The sequence below is a fragment of the Desmodus rotundus genome, chromosome 12, assembly GCF_022682495.2.
Source record: "Desmodus rotundus isolate HL8 chromosome 12, HLdesRot8A.1, whole genome shotgun sequence".
Taxonomy (NCBI): Eukaryota; Metazoa; Chordata; class Mammalia; order Chiroptera; family Phyllostomidae; genus Desmodus; species Desmodus rotundus.
In genome coordinates this window covers 33,910,116-33,922,518 of record NC_071398.1, presented here as the reverse complement: position 1 = coordinate 33,922,518, position 12,403 = coordinate 33,910,116, and positions in this window count along the sequence as shown.

Sequence of the window (12,403 nt, the reverse complement as noted above, 5' to 3'; positions counted from 1 at the left end):
ACCAGGTTCAGGTTTCAAAACAGTAGTTACAAGAATGCTCAAGTAACTTAAGGGAAGAATGGATGAACATAGTGAGAACTTAAAGAGATAGTAAGCATAAAAAGGACATAGAGGGGGAAAGAATGCGGCAGGCAGAAAACTTGGAAAGAAAAGAGCAGTGATCCCTTCCACCAAGAACGTACTTTTTCCCAAGGAACCACAGTTGTATGGATGCGGGTAGACTTTTTACACTGGCACAAATTATTCCAGCATTTTTACCTGCACATTCCGAGACAGTTGGGCACATCAGTCCTTTCAGCAGAACCTGCCTTAGGCACTTAATCTTGTGTGGCTCAGGAACCCCAAGACCCCCCCCCTCAAAAAAAAAGCCCCAAATGAAAGACCAGATCAAAGCTCCAGAAAAAATACAACTAAGTGATGAAGAGATAGCCAACCTATCGGATGCACGGTTCAAAACACTGGTAATCAGGATGCTCACAGAATTGGTTCAATTTGGTCACAAACTAGATGAAAAAATGAAGGCTATGCTGAGTGAAATAAAGGAAAATGTACAGGGAACCAACAGTGATGGGAAGGAAACTGGGACTCAAATCAACAGTGTGGACCAGAAGGAAGAAAGAAATATTCAACCAGAAAAAAATGAAGAAACAAGAATGAAGAAAAATGAGGAGAGGCTTAGGAACCTCCAGGACATCTTTAAATGTTCCAACATCTGAATCATAGGGGTTCCAGAAAGAGAAGAGGAAGAGCAACAAATTGAAAACTTATTTGAACAAATAATGAAGGAGAACTTTCCCAATCTGGCAAAGGAAATAGACTTCCAGGAAGTCCAGGAAGCTCAGAGAGTCCCAAAGATGTTGGACCCAAGGAGGAACCCACCAAGGCTCATCATAATTACATTAGATTACTAAGATTAAAGATAAGATTTAATTACTAAGATTAAAGATAAGGAGAGAATCTTAAAGGCAGCAAGAGAGAAGGACACAGTTACCTACCAAGGATTTCCCATAGGACTGTCAGCTGATTTCTCAAAAGAGACCTTGCAGGCTAGAAGGGGCTGGAAAGAAGTATTTCAAGTCATGAAAGGCAAGGACCTACATCCAAGATTACTGTATCCAGCAAAGCTATCCTTTAGAATGGAAGGGCAGATAAAGTGCTTCTCAGATAAGGTCAAGTTAAAGGAGTTCATCATCACCAAGCCCTTATTACATGAAATGTTAAAGGGATTTATCTAAGAAAAAGAAGATAAAAAATATGAACCATAAAATGACAACAAACTCACAGTTATTAACAACCACACCTAAAACAAAAACAAAAGCAAACTAAGCAAACAACTAGAACAGGAAAAAATCACAGAAATGGAGATCACATGGAGGGTTATCAGCAGGGGAGTGGGAGGGGGAGAGAGGGGGAAAAGGTACAGAGAATAAGTAGCATAAATGGTAGGTAGAAGACAGACAGAGGGAGGGTAAGAATAGTATAGGAAATGTAGAAGCCAAAGAACTTATAAGTATGATCCATGGACATGAACTAAAGGGGGTGAATGTAGGTGGGAGGAGGTGTGCAGGGTGGAGGGGAGTAGAGGGGGAAAAGGGGACAACTAATAGCATAATCAATAAAATAGATTATTTTTTAAAAAGGACATAGAAACCATAAAAAATAACCAGTCAGAAATAAAGAACATAATATCTGAAATGAAGAATACACTAGAAAGAATCAATGGCAGGTAAGATGAAGCAGAAAATCAAACCAGTGACTTAGAAGACAAGATTACAGAAAACACCCACTGAAAGCAGAAAAAACTTTAAATGAGGATATTTTAAGGGGCGTCTGGAATGATACCAAGTGTAACAACATTCACACCATAGGGGCACCAGAAGGAGAAGAAGAGATAGAGTGAGGGACTGATAACCTATTTGAAGAAATAATGACTAAATACTTTCTTAACCTGGTAAAGGGAAGTATCACACAAGTCTAAGAAACACAGAGTCCCAAAAAAGATGAGCCCTTAGAAGCCCACACCAAGACATATCATAATTAAAATGGCAAAGGTTAAAGACAAAGAGAGAATCTTAAAAGCTGCAAGAGAGAGACAGTTACCTACAAGGGAGCTCTCATGAGACTATCAGCTGATTTCTCAACAGAAACATTCCAGGCAAGAAAGCATTGGCACAAAATATTCAAAGTGATGAAAATCAAGGACCTACAACCAAGACTACTCTACCAAGCAAAGGTATCATTTAAAATTAAAGATGAAATAAAGAGCTTCCTAAACAAGAAGAACCTAAAAGAGTTCATTACCATCAAACCAGTATTACAAGAAATGTTAAAGTCAATTCTTTAAGAAGAAGAAAAAAAATGAGAAACATAGTAATAAAGAATAAAATGAAAATAAATACATAATTATCAATAGTCACCTTAAATGTAAATGTATTGTATGCTCCAACCAAAAGACACAGGGTAACTGAATGGATAAGGAACTAAGACCTTTACATATGCTCTCTACAAGAAACCCACTTCAAAACAAAAAACACACACGGACTGAAAGTAAAGGGAGGGAAAAAGATATCTCATGCAAATGAGAGCAAAAAATAAGCCCAGGTATTTATACTTTTATCAGAAAAAAATAGACTTTAAAACAAAGGCTAAAATAAGAGACAAAGAAGGACATTACAAAACAATTAAGGGATCAATCCAACAAGAGGATAGAACCCTTGTAAACATTTATGCACCCAACATAAGAACACTTAAATATATAAAGTAAATCTTTTTACCAGTAAAATATTTTTTATTTTGTTTTTTTCACTTTTTAAATTGTTGTTCAAGTACAGTTGTCTCCATTTCCCCACCACCACTCCCACCCCAGCCATCCCCACTTTCCACCCTTAATCCTACCCCCCTTTGGCTTTGTCCATGTGTCATTTATACATGTTCCTGACAACCCTTCTCCCTTTCCCCCCATTATCCCATCCCACCTTCCCTCTGGTTACTGTCAGTTTGTTCTTAATTTCAATGTCTCTGGTTATGTTTTGCTTGCTTGTTTGTCTTGTTGACTAAGTTCCACTTATAGGTGAGATCATATGGTATTTGTCTTTCACCACCTGGCTTATTTCACTTAGCATAATGCTGTCCGTATCCATCCATGCTGTTGCAAAGGGTAGGAGCTCCTTCTTTCTTTCTGCTGCATAGTATTCCATCATGTAAACATACCATAGTTTTTTTATCCATTCAATAGCTGCAGCAATTTTGAGAAAGAAGAACAGAGTAGGAGGGATCACAATACCCTATATCAAACTGTATTACAAGGCCACTGTAATCAAAACAATCTGGTACTGGCATAAGAACAGACACATAGATCAATGGAACAGAATAGAGAACCCAGAAATAAACTCAAGTCTCTATGGTCAATTAATATTTGATAAAGGGTGCAGAAGCCTAAAATGGAGTAAAACTAGCTTCTTCAACAAATGGTGTTGGGAGATCTGGACAGCTACATGCAAAAAAATGAAACTTGACCACCAACTTATACCATACACAAAAATAAACTCAAGATGGATAAATCTTCATGGACATAAAGGGAGAGACTGACAATGATGCAATCATAGTAAGGGATTTTAACACTTCATTGACATCAATGGGTAAATCTGGACAGAAAATCAACTAGGAAACAGCAGCCTTAAATGACACACCAGACTAGATAAATTTAATTGATATTTTCAGAGCATTTCTCCCTAAAACAACAGAATATACATTACTTTTAAGTGCACATGAAAATATTTTCTAGGGTAGACCACATATGAGGGTGCAAAACAAGTCTCAGTAAATTGAAGATTAAAATCATATCAAGCATCTTCTCCAAACACAAAGGTATGAAACTAGAAATGAATTACAAGAAAAAGAAACTAAAAAACACAAACACATGAAGGCTAAATAACATGTTACTAAACAATGAATGGACTAACAATAAGATCAAGGAATCAAACAAAAGATACCTTGAGACAAGTGAATATGAAAACGCAATAAACCCAAATCTATGGGATAGAGCAAAAGAAGTCTTAAGAGGTTAATTCATAATATTACAGACTTAACTCAAGAAATAAGCAAAACTAAAAAAAAATCTAAATTTATACCTAAAGGAACTAGAAAAAGAACAACAAGCAAAGCTCAAAGTGAGTAGAAGGAAGAAAATAATAAAGACTAGAGTGGAAATAAATAAAATTGTCTAACAAAAACAATACAAAATATCAATGAAACCAAGAGTTGGTCCTTTGAAAAGATAAATGAGATTGACAAACATTTAAACAGACTCATCAAGAAAAAAAGAGATAGGACCCAAATTAATAAAATCAGATAAAAAGGAGAAATAACAACTAACAACACAAAGTATTTTAAGAAAATATTATGAATGTTAAAATATTAAAAGTAACATAAAAATATTATGAAAAACTATATGACAACAAATTGAAGAATCTGGAGGAAATGGATAAATTCCTGGAAACACACAATTTTCCAAAACTGAATCAAGAAGAAACAGAAAATCTGAACAAACCAAATGCAACTAATGATATCAAAGCAGTAATCAAAAAACTCCCAACAAACAAAAGTCCTGGAGTGGATGGCTTCACAGCTGAATTTTACTAAACATTCAAAGAAGGATAACACCTATCCTTCTCAAACTATTCCAAAAAATCAAGAGGAGGAAAGGCTTCCAAGCTCATTTTATGAGGTCAATCTTATCCTAATTCCAAAATCATATAAAGACACTACAAAGAAAGTAAATTATAGGCATTTCTAGTAAACAGAAAGGCAAAAATCCTGAACAAAATATTAGCAAAATGAATTCAGCAATACATTAAAAAGATCATACACCATGATCAAGTGGGATTTATTGCTGGGATGCAAGGTTGGTACAATATTCGCAAATCAACTATGTGACACACCACATAAACACAATGAAGGATAAAAACTACATGATCATATCAATAGATGCAGAAAAAGCATTTGACAAAATCCAGCATGCATTTATGATAAAAACTCTCAGCAATAGTGGAAACAGAGGAGTCGTACACCAACATAATAAAAGCCATATATGACAAACCCACAGCTAACATCATACTCAATGGGGGAAAACTAAAAGCATTTCTCTTAAGATCGGGAATAAGACAGGGATGTCTATATAGTACTATGTCAACGTAGTATTGGAAATCCTAGCCACAGCACCCAGACAAGAAGTAGAAATAAAAGGCATCCAAATTGGAAAGGAAGAAGTAAAACTGTCATCATATTTGCAGATGGCATGATAATGTACACAGAGGACCCTAAAGATTCCACCAAAAACTACTAGAACTGAGAAAGATATTCAGTAAAGTAGCAGGATACAAAATAAATATCCAAAAATCAGTTGCATTTTTATACACCAATAATGAATTACCAGAAAGGCAAACCAAGAAAATAATCCTATTTATAATTGCATCAGAGAATACTTAGAAATATATTTAGCCAAGAAGACCTGTACTCAGAAAATTATAAGACACTGAAGAAAAAATTTAAGAAGATATAACTAAATGGATGCATTTACCATGTTCATGGTACTACTCAAAGCAATCCATCTATCTATATATATGTATATATTGCATGCAATTCCTATCAAAATACCAATGGTGTATTTCACAGAACTGGAACAAATAATCCAAAAATTTATATGAAGCCACAAAAAACCCCAAATAGTCACAACAATCTTGAGACAGGAAAACCAAGTTGGAAGTATCACACCACCTGATATCAAACTATAGTAAAAGGCTATATTAATAAAAACAACATGGCATTTGCATAAAAACAGATGTACAGTTTATTGAAACAAAATAGAGACCCCAGAAATAAACCTACACCTATACGGTCAATTAATATTTGACAAAGGAGGCAAGAATGTACCATGGGGTAAAGACAGTCTATTCAATAAATCTTGGGAAAATTGGACACATACATGCAAAAAAAAATCAAACTAGGTCACCTTCTAACACCACATACATGAGTCAACTCAAAATAGATTAAAGACCTAAATTAAGAATTGAGACCATAAAATTCCTAGAACAAAACATAGGCAGTAAAATCTCTGACATTTTTCTTAGTAGTATTTTTTCCTGATATATCTCCTCAGGCAAGGGAAAGGAAATAGAAAAATAAATAAATGGGACTACATCAAACTAAAAAATTTTTGCACAGCAAAGAAACCATCAACAAAATGAAAAGACAACCTATTGAATGTGAGAACATATTCAGCAATGATACATTGGATAAAGGGTAAATATCCAAAACTTATAAAGGACTCACACAACTCAACACACCAAAAAACAAACAATCCAATTTAAAAAGGGGCAGAGGACCAAAAAGACACTTGTTGGAAGAGAACATACAAGTGGCCAATAAATATATGAAAAGATGCTCAATGTCACTAATTATCAGAAAAATGCAAATTAAAACCACAGTGAGATAATCATCTTACACCTGTCAGAATGGCTATCATCAACAAATCCACAAACAACAAGTGCTGGTAAGGATGTGGAGAAAAGGGAACCTTCATGCACCATTGGTGGGAATGCAAATTAGTATAGCCATTGTGGAAAACAGTATGGAGTATCCTCAAAAAATTATAAATGGAACTGCCTTATGTATGATTCAGTGATTCCACTTCTGGGTATATATTCAAAGAAACCCAAAACACTAATTCAAAAGGATATATGCACCCCTAAGTTCGCTGTAGCTTTTTTTTTTTTTTTTGAAGCTACCCAAGTGCCCATCAATAGAGGAGTGGATAAAAAGTTGTGGTACATATATACCATGTGTGTTGTATACTGTTCAACACAAACAAGGCTGTTCAAGGCCAAACGAGTTCACAGGATTCAGGCAGATGGAAGAATATTCACAGAGCCGTTAGGATGTTTGACATGCAAGGCTGGGCTATCCACGCATGCTGCAAGCTGTGTGTCCCTGTGTGTGTCACTGCATCTCACCTGTCCCCCAGTGTGGCACCCAGCAGGGAGCCCCTGCCCCCTTAAATACTGGATACAAACAAAGCTGGTAGGATGCCAACAGGTATTGTGCTACAGAGCTTCATACTGTGCATGCCAGCCCACTCAAGGCTTTGGGAACAGTTTATTGGACCCAGTCTCAAGGCTATGAGAACACTTCTTATCAGGCCCACTCTCAAGGCTGTGGGAAACTGCTTCCCTTAGTAGCCCAGACATCTGGGTGAGGAACCTAGACTGCCTCTGTTTACGTTACATCATGGAATATTTTTCAGCCATAAAAAGAATAAAATCTTACCATTTGCAACAAGAGCATGGGGACACCTGGGTGGTATTATGCTAAGTGAAATAAATCAGTCAGAGAAACACAAATACCATATGATTTCACTTATATGTGGAACCTAAATAACAATATAAATGAACAAACAAAATGGAAACAGACTCAAAGATACAGAAAACAAACTGATGGTTGCCAGAGGGGAGGAGGCAGGGGGAGCTGGGTGAAAACGGTGAAGGGATTAAGAAATATAAATTGATAGTTATAAAACAGCCATGGGATATAAAATACAGCACAGTGAATTTGGTCAATAATATTATAATAACTATGTGTGGAGCCAGGTGAGTACTAGAAATGTTGGGGGGAACACTTTGTAATCTATATGATTGTTTGATCACTGTGCTGTACACCTGAAACTAATACAAAATAATATTGAATGTAAACTGTGATTGAAAAATGTAAAGTTCTTTCTTTTTTAAAAAAATATATTTATTGATTATGCTATTACAGTTCTCCCATTTCCCAGCACCCTTACTCCACTCCATCCTGCCCACCCCCTCCCTCCCACATTCCCCCCCTATAGTTCATGTCCATCGGTCATACTTATAAGTTCTTTGGCTTCTACGTTTCCTACACTATTCTTACCCTCCCCCTGTCTATTTTCCACCTATCATTTATGCTACTTATTCTCTGTACCTTTCCCCCCACTCTCCCCTCCCACTCCCCTATTGACAACCCTCCATGTGATCTCCATCTCTATGGTTCTGTTCCTGTTCTAGTTGTTTGCCTAGTTTGCTCTTGTTTTTGTTTTTGGTGTGGTCGTTAATAACTGTGAGTTTGCTGTCATTTTTACTGTTCCTATTTTTGATCTTCTTTTTCTTAGATAAATCCCTTTAACATTTCATGTAATAAGGGCTTGGTGATGATGAACTCCTTTAGCTTGACCTTATCTGAGAAGCACTTTATCTGCCCTTCCATTCTAAATGATAGCTTTGCTGGATACAGTAATCTTGGATGTAGGTCCTTGCCTTTCATGACTTGGAATACTTCTTGCCAGCCCCTTCTTGCCTGTAAGGTCTCTTTGGAGAAATCAGCTGACAGTCTTATGGGAACTCCTTTGTAGGTAACTGTCTCCTTTTCTCTTGCTGCTTCTAAGATTCTCTCCTGTATAATCTTAGGTAATGTAATTATGATGTGCCTTGGTGTGTTCCTCCTTGGATCCAACTTCTTTGGGACTCTCTGAGCTTCCTGGACTTCCTGGAAGTCTATTTCCTTTGCCAGATGAGGGAAGTTCTCCTTCATTATTTGTTCAAATAACTTTTCAACTTTTTGTTCTTCCTCTTCTCCTTCTGGCACCCCTATAATTCAGATGTTGGAACGTTTCAAGATGTCCTGGAGGTTCCTAAGCCTCTCCTCATTTTCCTGAATTCTTGTTTCTTCATTTTTTTCTGGTTGGATGTTTCTTTCTTCCTTCTGATCCACACCATTGATTTGAGTCCCAGTTTCCTTCCCATCACTGTTGGTTCCCTGTACATTTTCCTTTGTTTCTCTTAGCATAGGCTTCATTTTTTCATCTACTTTTTGAACAAATTCAACCAATTCTGTGAGCGTCTTAATAACCAGTGTTTTGAACTGTGCATCCAATAGGTTGGCTATCTCTTCCTCGCTTAGTTGTATTTTTTCTGGAGCTTTGAAGTGTTCTGTCATTTGGGCCTTTTTTTTTTTTTTTTTTGTCTTGGTGCGTCTGTTACTTAAAGGGGCGGAGCCTTAGGGTTACACCGGGGCGGGGTAATGCTGGTTGCTGTGCTGTGACGCTGTACATGAGGGAGGGGCCAAGAAGGAGCAATGGCACCCGCTCCAATCTCCACCGGACCTAAATCTTTCACTCCGCTACCCACAATCAAACTGGGCCCCTCTGGTGCTGGTTCCTGAGTGGCTGGGCTTGTGCACGCCCCAGGCCCCTGTGGGTCTCTCCAACAACCTCTCCTGTGAGGCTGGGAGTTTCTCCTGCTGCCGCCCCAACCCCCACGGGCGTTTTCAATCAGAGGTTTGAGGCTTTATTTCCCCCGATCTGGAGCCCTGGGTTGCGCGGTCTGCTTTGTTCTCCGCTGTTTGTCCGGTTTATCTGTGTGCGAATGTGGGGCCACGGGGTGCCACCCGCCACTCTGCCTGCCCCGTTCTCTGCCACTCTGAGTCCGGCCCTCTCGGTTTATCTGTGCGCGAATGTGGGGCCGCAGGGTCTGCCAGTGGTCAGACTGCCTGCCCCGTTTGTCCCACACTCCGCCAATCTCGGTCCTGCCATGGCAATGTGAGTCCTCTCTGCCCCGGCTGCCCGTCTCCGCCCCTCCTACCGGTCTGAATGAATGTTTATTTTTTACTTCCTTGGTGTCGGACTTCCCTGCCGTTCAATTTTCTGTCAGTTCTGGTTGTGCGAGGAGGCACAGTGTGTCTACCTACGCCGCCATCTTGGTTCTCCGTAAAGTTCTTTTCAAAACAATAAACAAAAAAAGTAAACAGGGCTAGACCCTCTGGTATAAGTGGTACTAACAACTAACAGTTGTTGAGCACTTACTTGATGCCTCATGATTCTACCTAATATATATTAATTTGTCTCCATTTATCTTTCCTAACAACTATCGCAATGGATCTGCAGCAGCAATAACATCACCTGGGCACTTGTTAGGAAGGCAAATTCTGCAGGAATGAAAAACTCTGGAGTGGGGCTCAGCACTCTGTGTTTTGATGAGGCTTCCAGGTGCTTCCAACACACTGTTTGAGAATCTGGAGGAGCTGAGGCACAGAGAAGTTATTTAACTTCTTTGGGGTTCCCCCAGCTGGTAACTGTGCAGTCTGATTTGAACTCAGAGCCCTTGCTCTCCAGTCCATGCCCTTGCCACTGTGCTCCATGGCCATTTTGGTGAGACCCAGGGCCCAAAATGCTAAGGGAGCAGTAAAAACAGATATTCAGGGCTGTAGGCAATTTGTGTGGTTCCTGAGGAAGGCAGCTCTCTCTGGTTTTGCAAGGAGGCAGAGGATACAACAGAGGCCAAAGTCAAGTTCTAGCAGCAAGAATAGCCAGAGCAAGTTGGAAGGGAAGGTGATAGACAGAGGCTGCTGTGTCCCTATGGTAGCAGGCTGTGAGCAGAGGGGTGGGGTCCCTGCCCTGAGTCCTGTGTAGGCCCTCTGCTCGCAGAACTGGCAGTCTTGCAGGCAGGAGGACACTAGACAGGTAACCTCACCCATAATGTCCAACTTCCTATTATGACATCTGCTCCAAAGGTCAGTGCAAAATGGACTTTTAGAGCACAAAATGGAAGTGAGCCTTAGGGCCTCAGCTGTCAGGGGTCCCTGTGTAAGCAAAGTCACTTGGAAATACCCCGAGTGAAGGATCCAAGTGGAAACATTTGGCAAAACTCCAGGAGCTGAACCAGGCCAGATAGTGTGAGATGAGGCAGAGAATAGTAGGGGCTTCATGGCAGCAACAGTGGAAATTTTGACTACATTTCTTGCACAAGCAGGGGTCCTACCCTGACACACCTGTCCCCTGACAACAGACCTTGGCTCCAGCAGGTCTGGCCTAATAGGAATGTCCCTAAGGACTTCGCCCTGAGGAGCAGAGAAGTGTCAATAATGAGGGGCTCTGAGTAACTCCACTGCCCAAAGTCCCACCCCAGCACCTAAATCTGAGGAGGGGTTGGCAGTGATTATTCTGTTAATGTTCATATTTTACTTAGTGTGTGTCAGAACAAAAAAACCCGGCGTACCAGACTGGTGATTTTTTTCTATAAAAGCTTAGGAAGAGGCTAAGTTTTTTAAAAAATCAATCGAATGAATTGATTTAAAAAAAACGTATTAAGCTTCCGGCCAAGATGGAGGCGTAGGTAGACACACTGTCCCTCCTCGCACAACCAAAAGAAGGACAACAATTTAAAAACAAAAAACAACCAGAACTGACAGAAAATTGAACTGTATGGAAGTCTGACAGCCAAGGAGATAAAAAAGAAACATTCACCCAGACCGGTAGGAGGGGCAGAGACTGGCAGCCAGGGTGGAGAGGACTCACGGCGGGTCGGCGGCTGGAGGACCCAGTGAGGTGGAGGATTGTGGAATGGGGCAGGCAGTGCGACTAGCAGACCCCAAGGACCCACATTTGTGCATAAACCATGAGGAATGGCCAGGGAGCTAGGCAGACTGGGCAACCCAGGGCTCCAGTGCAGGGAAATAAAGCCTCAAACCTCTGATTGAAAACACCCATTGGGGTTGAGGCAGCAGCAGGACAAACTCCCAGTCTTACAGGAGAGTTCATTGGAGAGACCCACAGGGGCCTAGAGCGTGCACAAGCCCATCCACCCACTTGGGAATCAGCATCGGAGGGGCCCAGTTTGATTGTGGGTAGGGGAGGGAGTGACTGAAACCTGGCAGAAAGTGGAGCAAGCACCATTGCTCCCTCTTGGCCCCTCCCCAACGTACAGCATCACAGCGCAGCAACCAGCCTTACCCTGCCCTGGTGAACACCTAACGCTCTGCCCCTTTATGTAACAGGCATGCCAAGACCCACCCCCCCCCAAAAAAAAACCCAAATGAAAGAACACTTCAAAGCTCTAGAAATAATTCAAATAAATAGCGAAGAGATAGCCAATCTATCAGATGAACAGTTCAAAATACTGGTAATCAGGATGCTCACAGAATTGGTTGAATTTGGTCGCAAATTACATGAAAAAATGAAGGCTATGCTAAGAGAAACAAAGGAAAATGTACAGGGAACCAACAGTGATGGGAAAGAAACTGGGACTCAAATCAATGGTGTGGACCAGAAGGAAGAAAGAAACATCCAACCAGAAAAGAATGAAGAAACAAGAATTCAAAAAAATGAAGAGAGGCTTAGGAACCTCCAGGACATCTTTAAACGTTCCAACATCCTAATCATAGGGGTGCCAGAAGGAGAAGAGGAAGAACAAAAAATTGAAAAGTTATTTGAACAAATAATGAAGGAGAACTTCCCTCATCTGGCAAAGGAAATAGACTTCCAGGAAGTCCAGGAAGCTCAGAGAGTCCCAAAGAAGTTGGATCCAAGGAGGAACACACCAAGGCACATCATAAT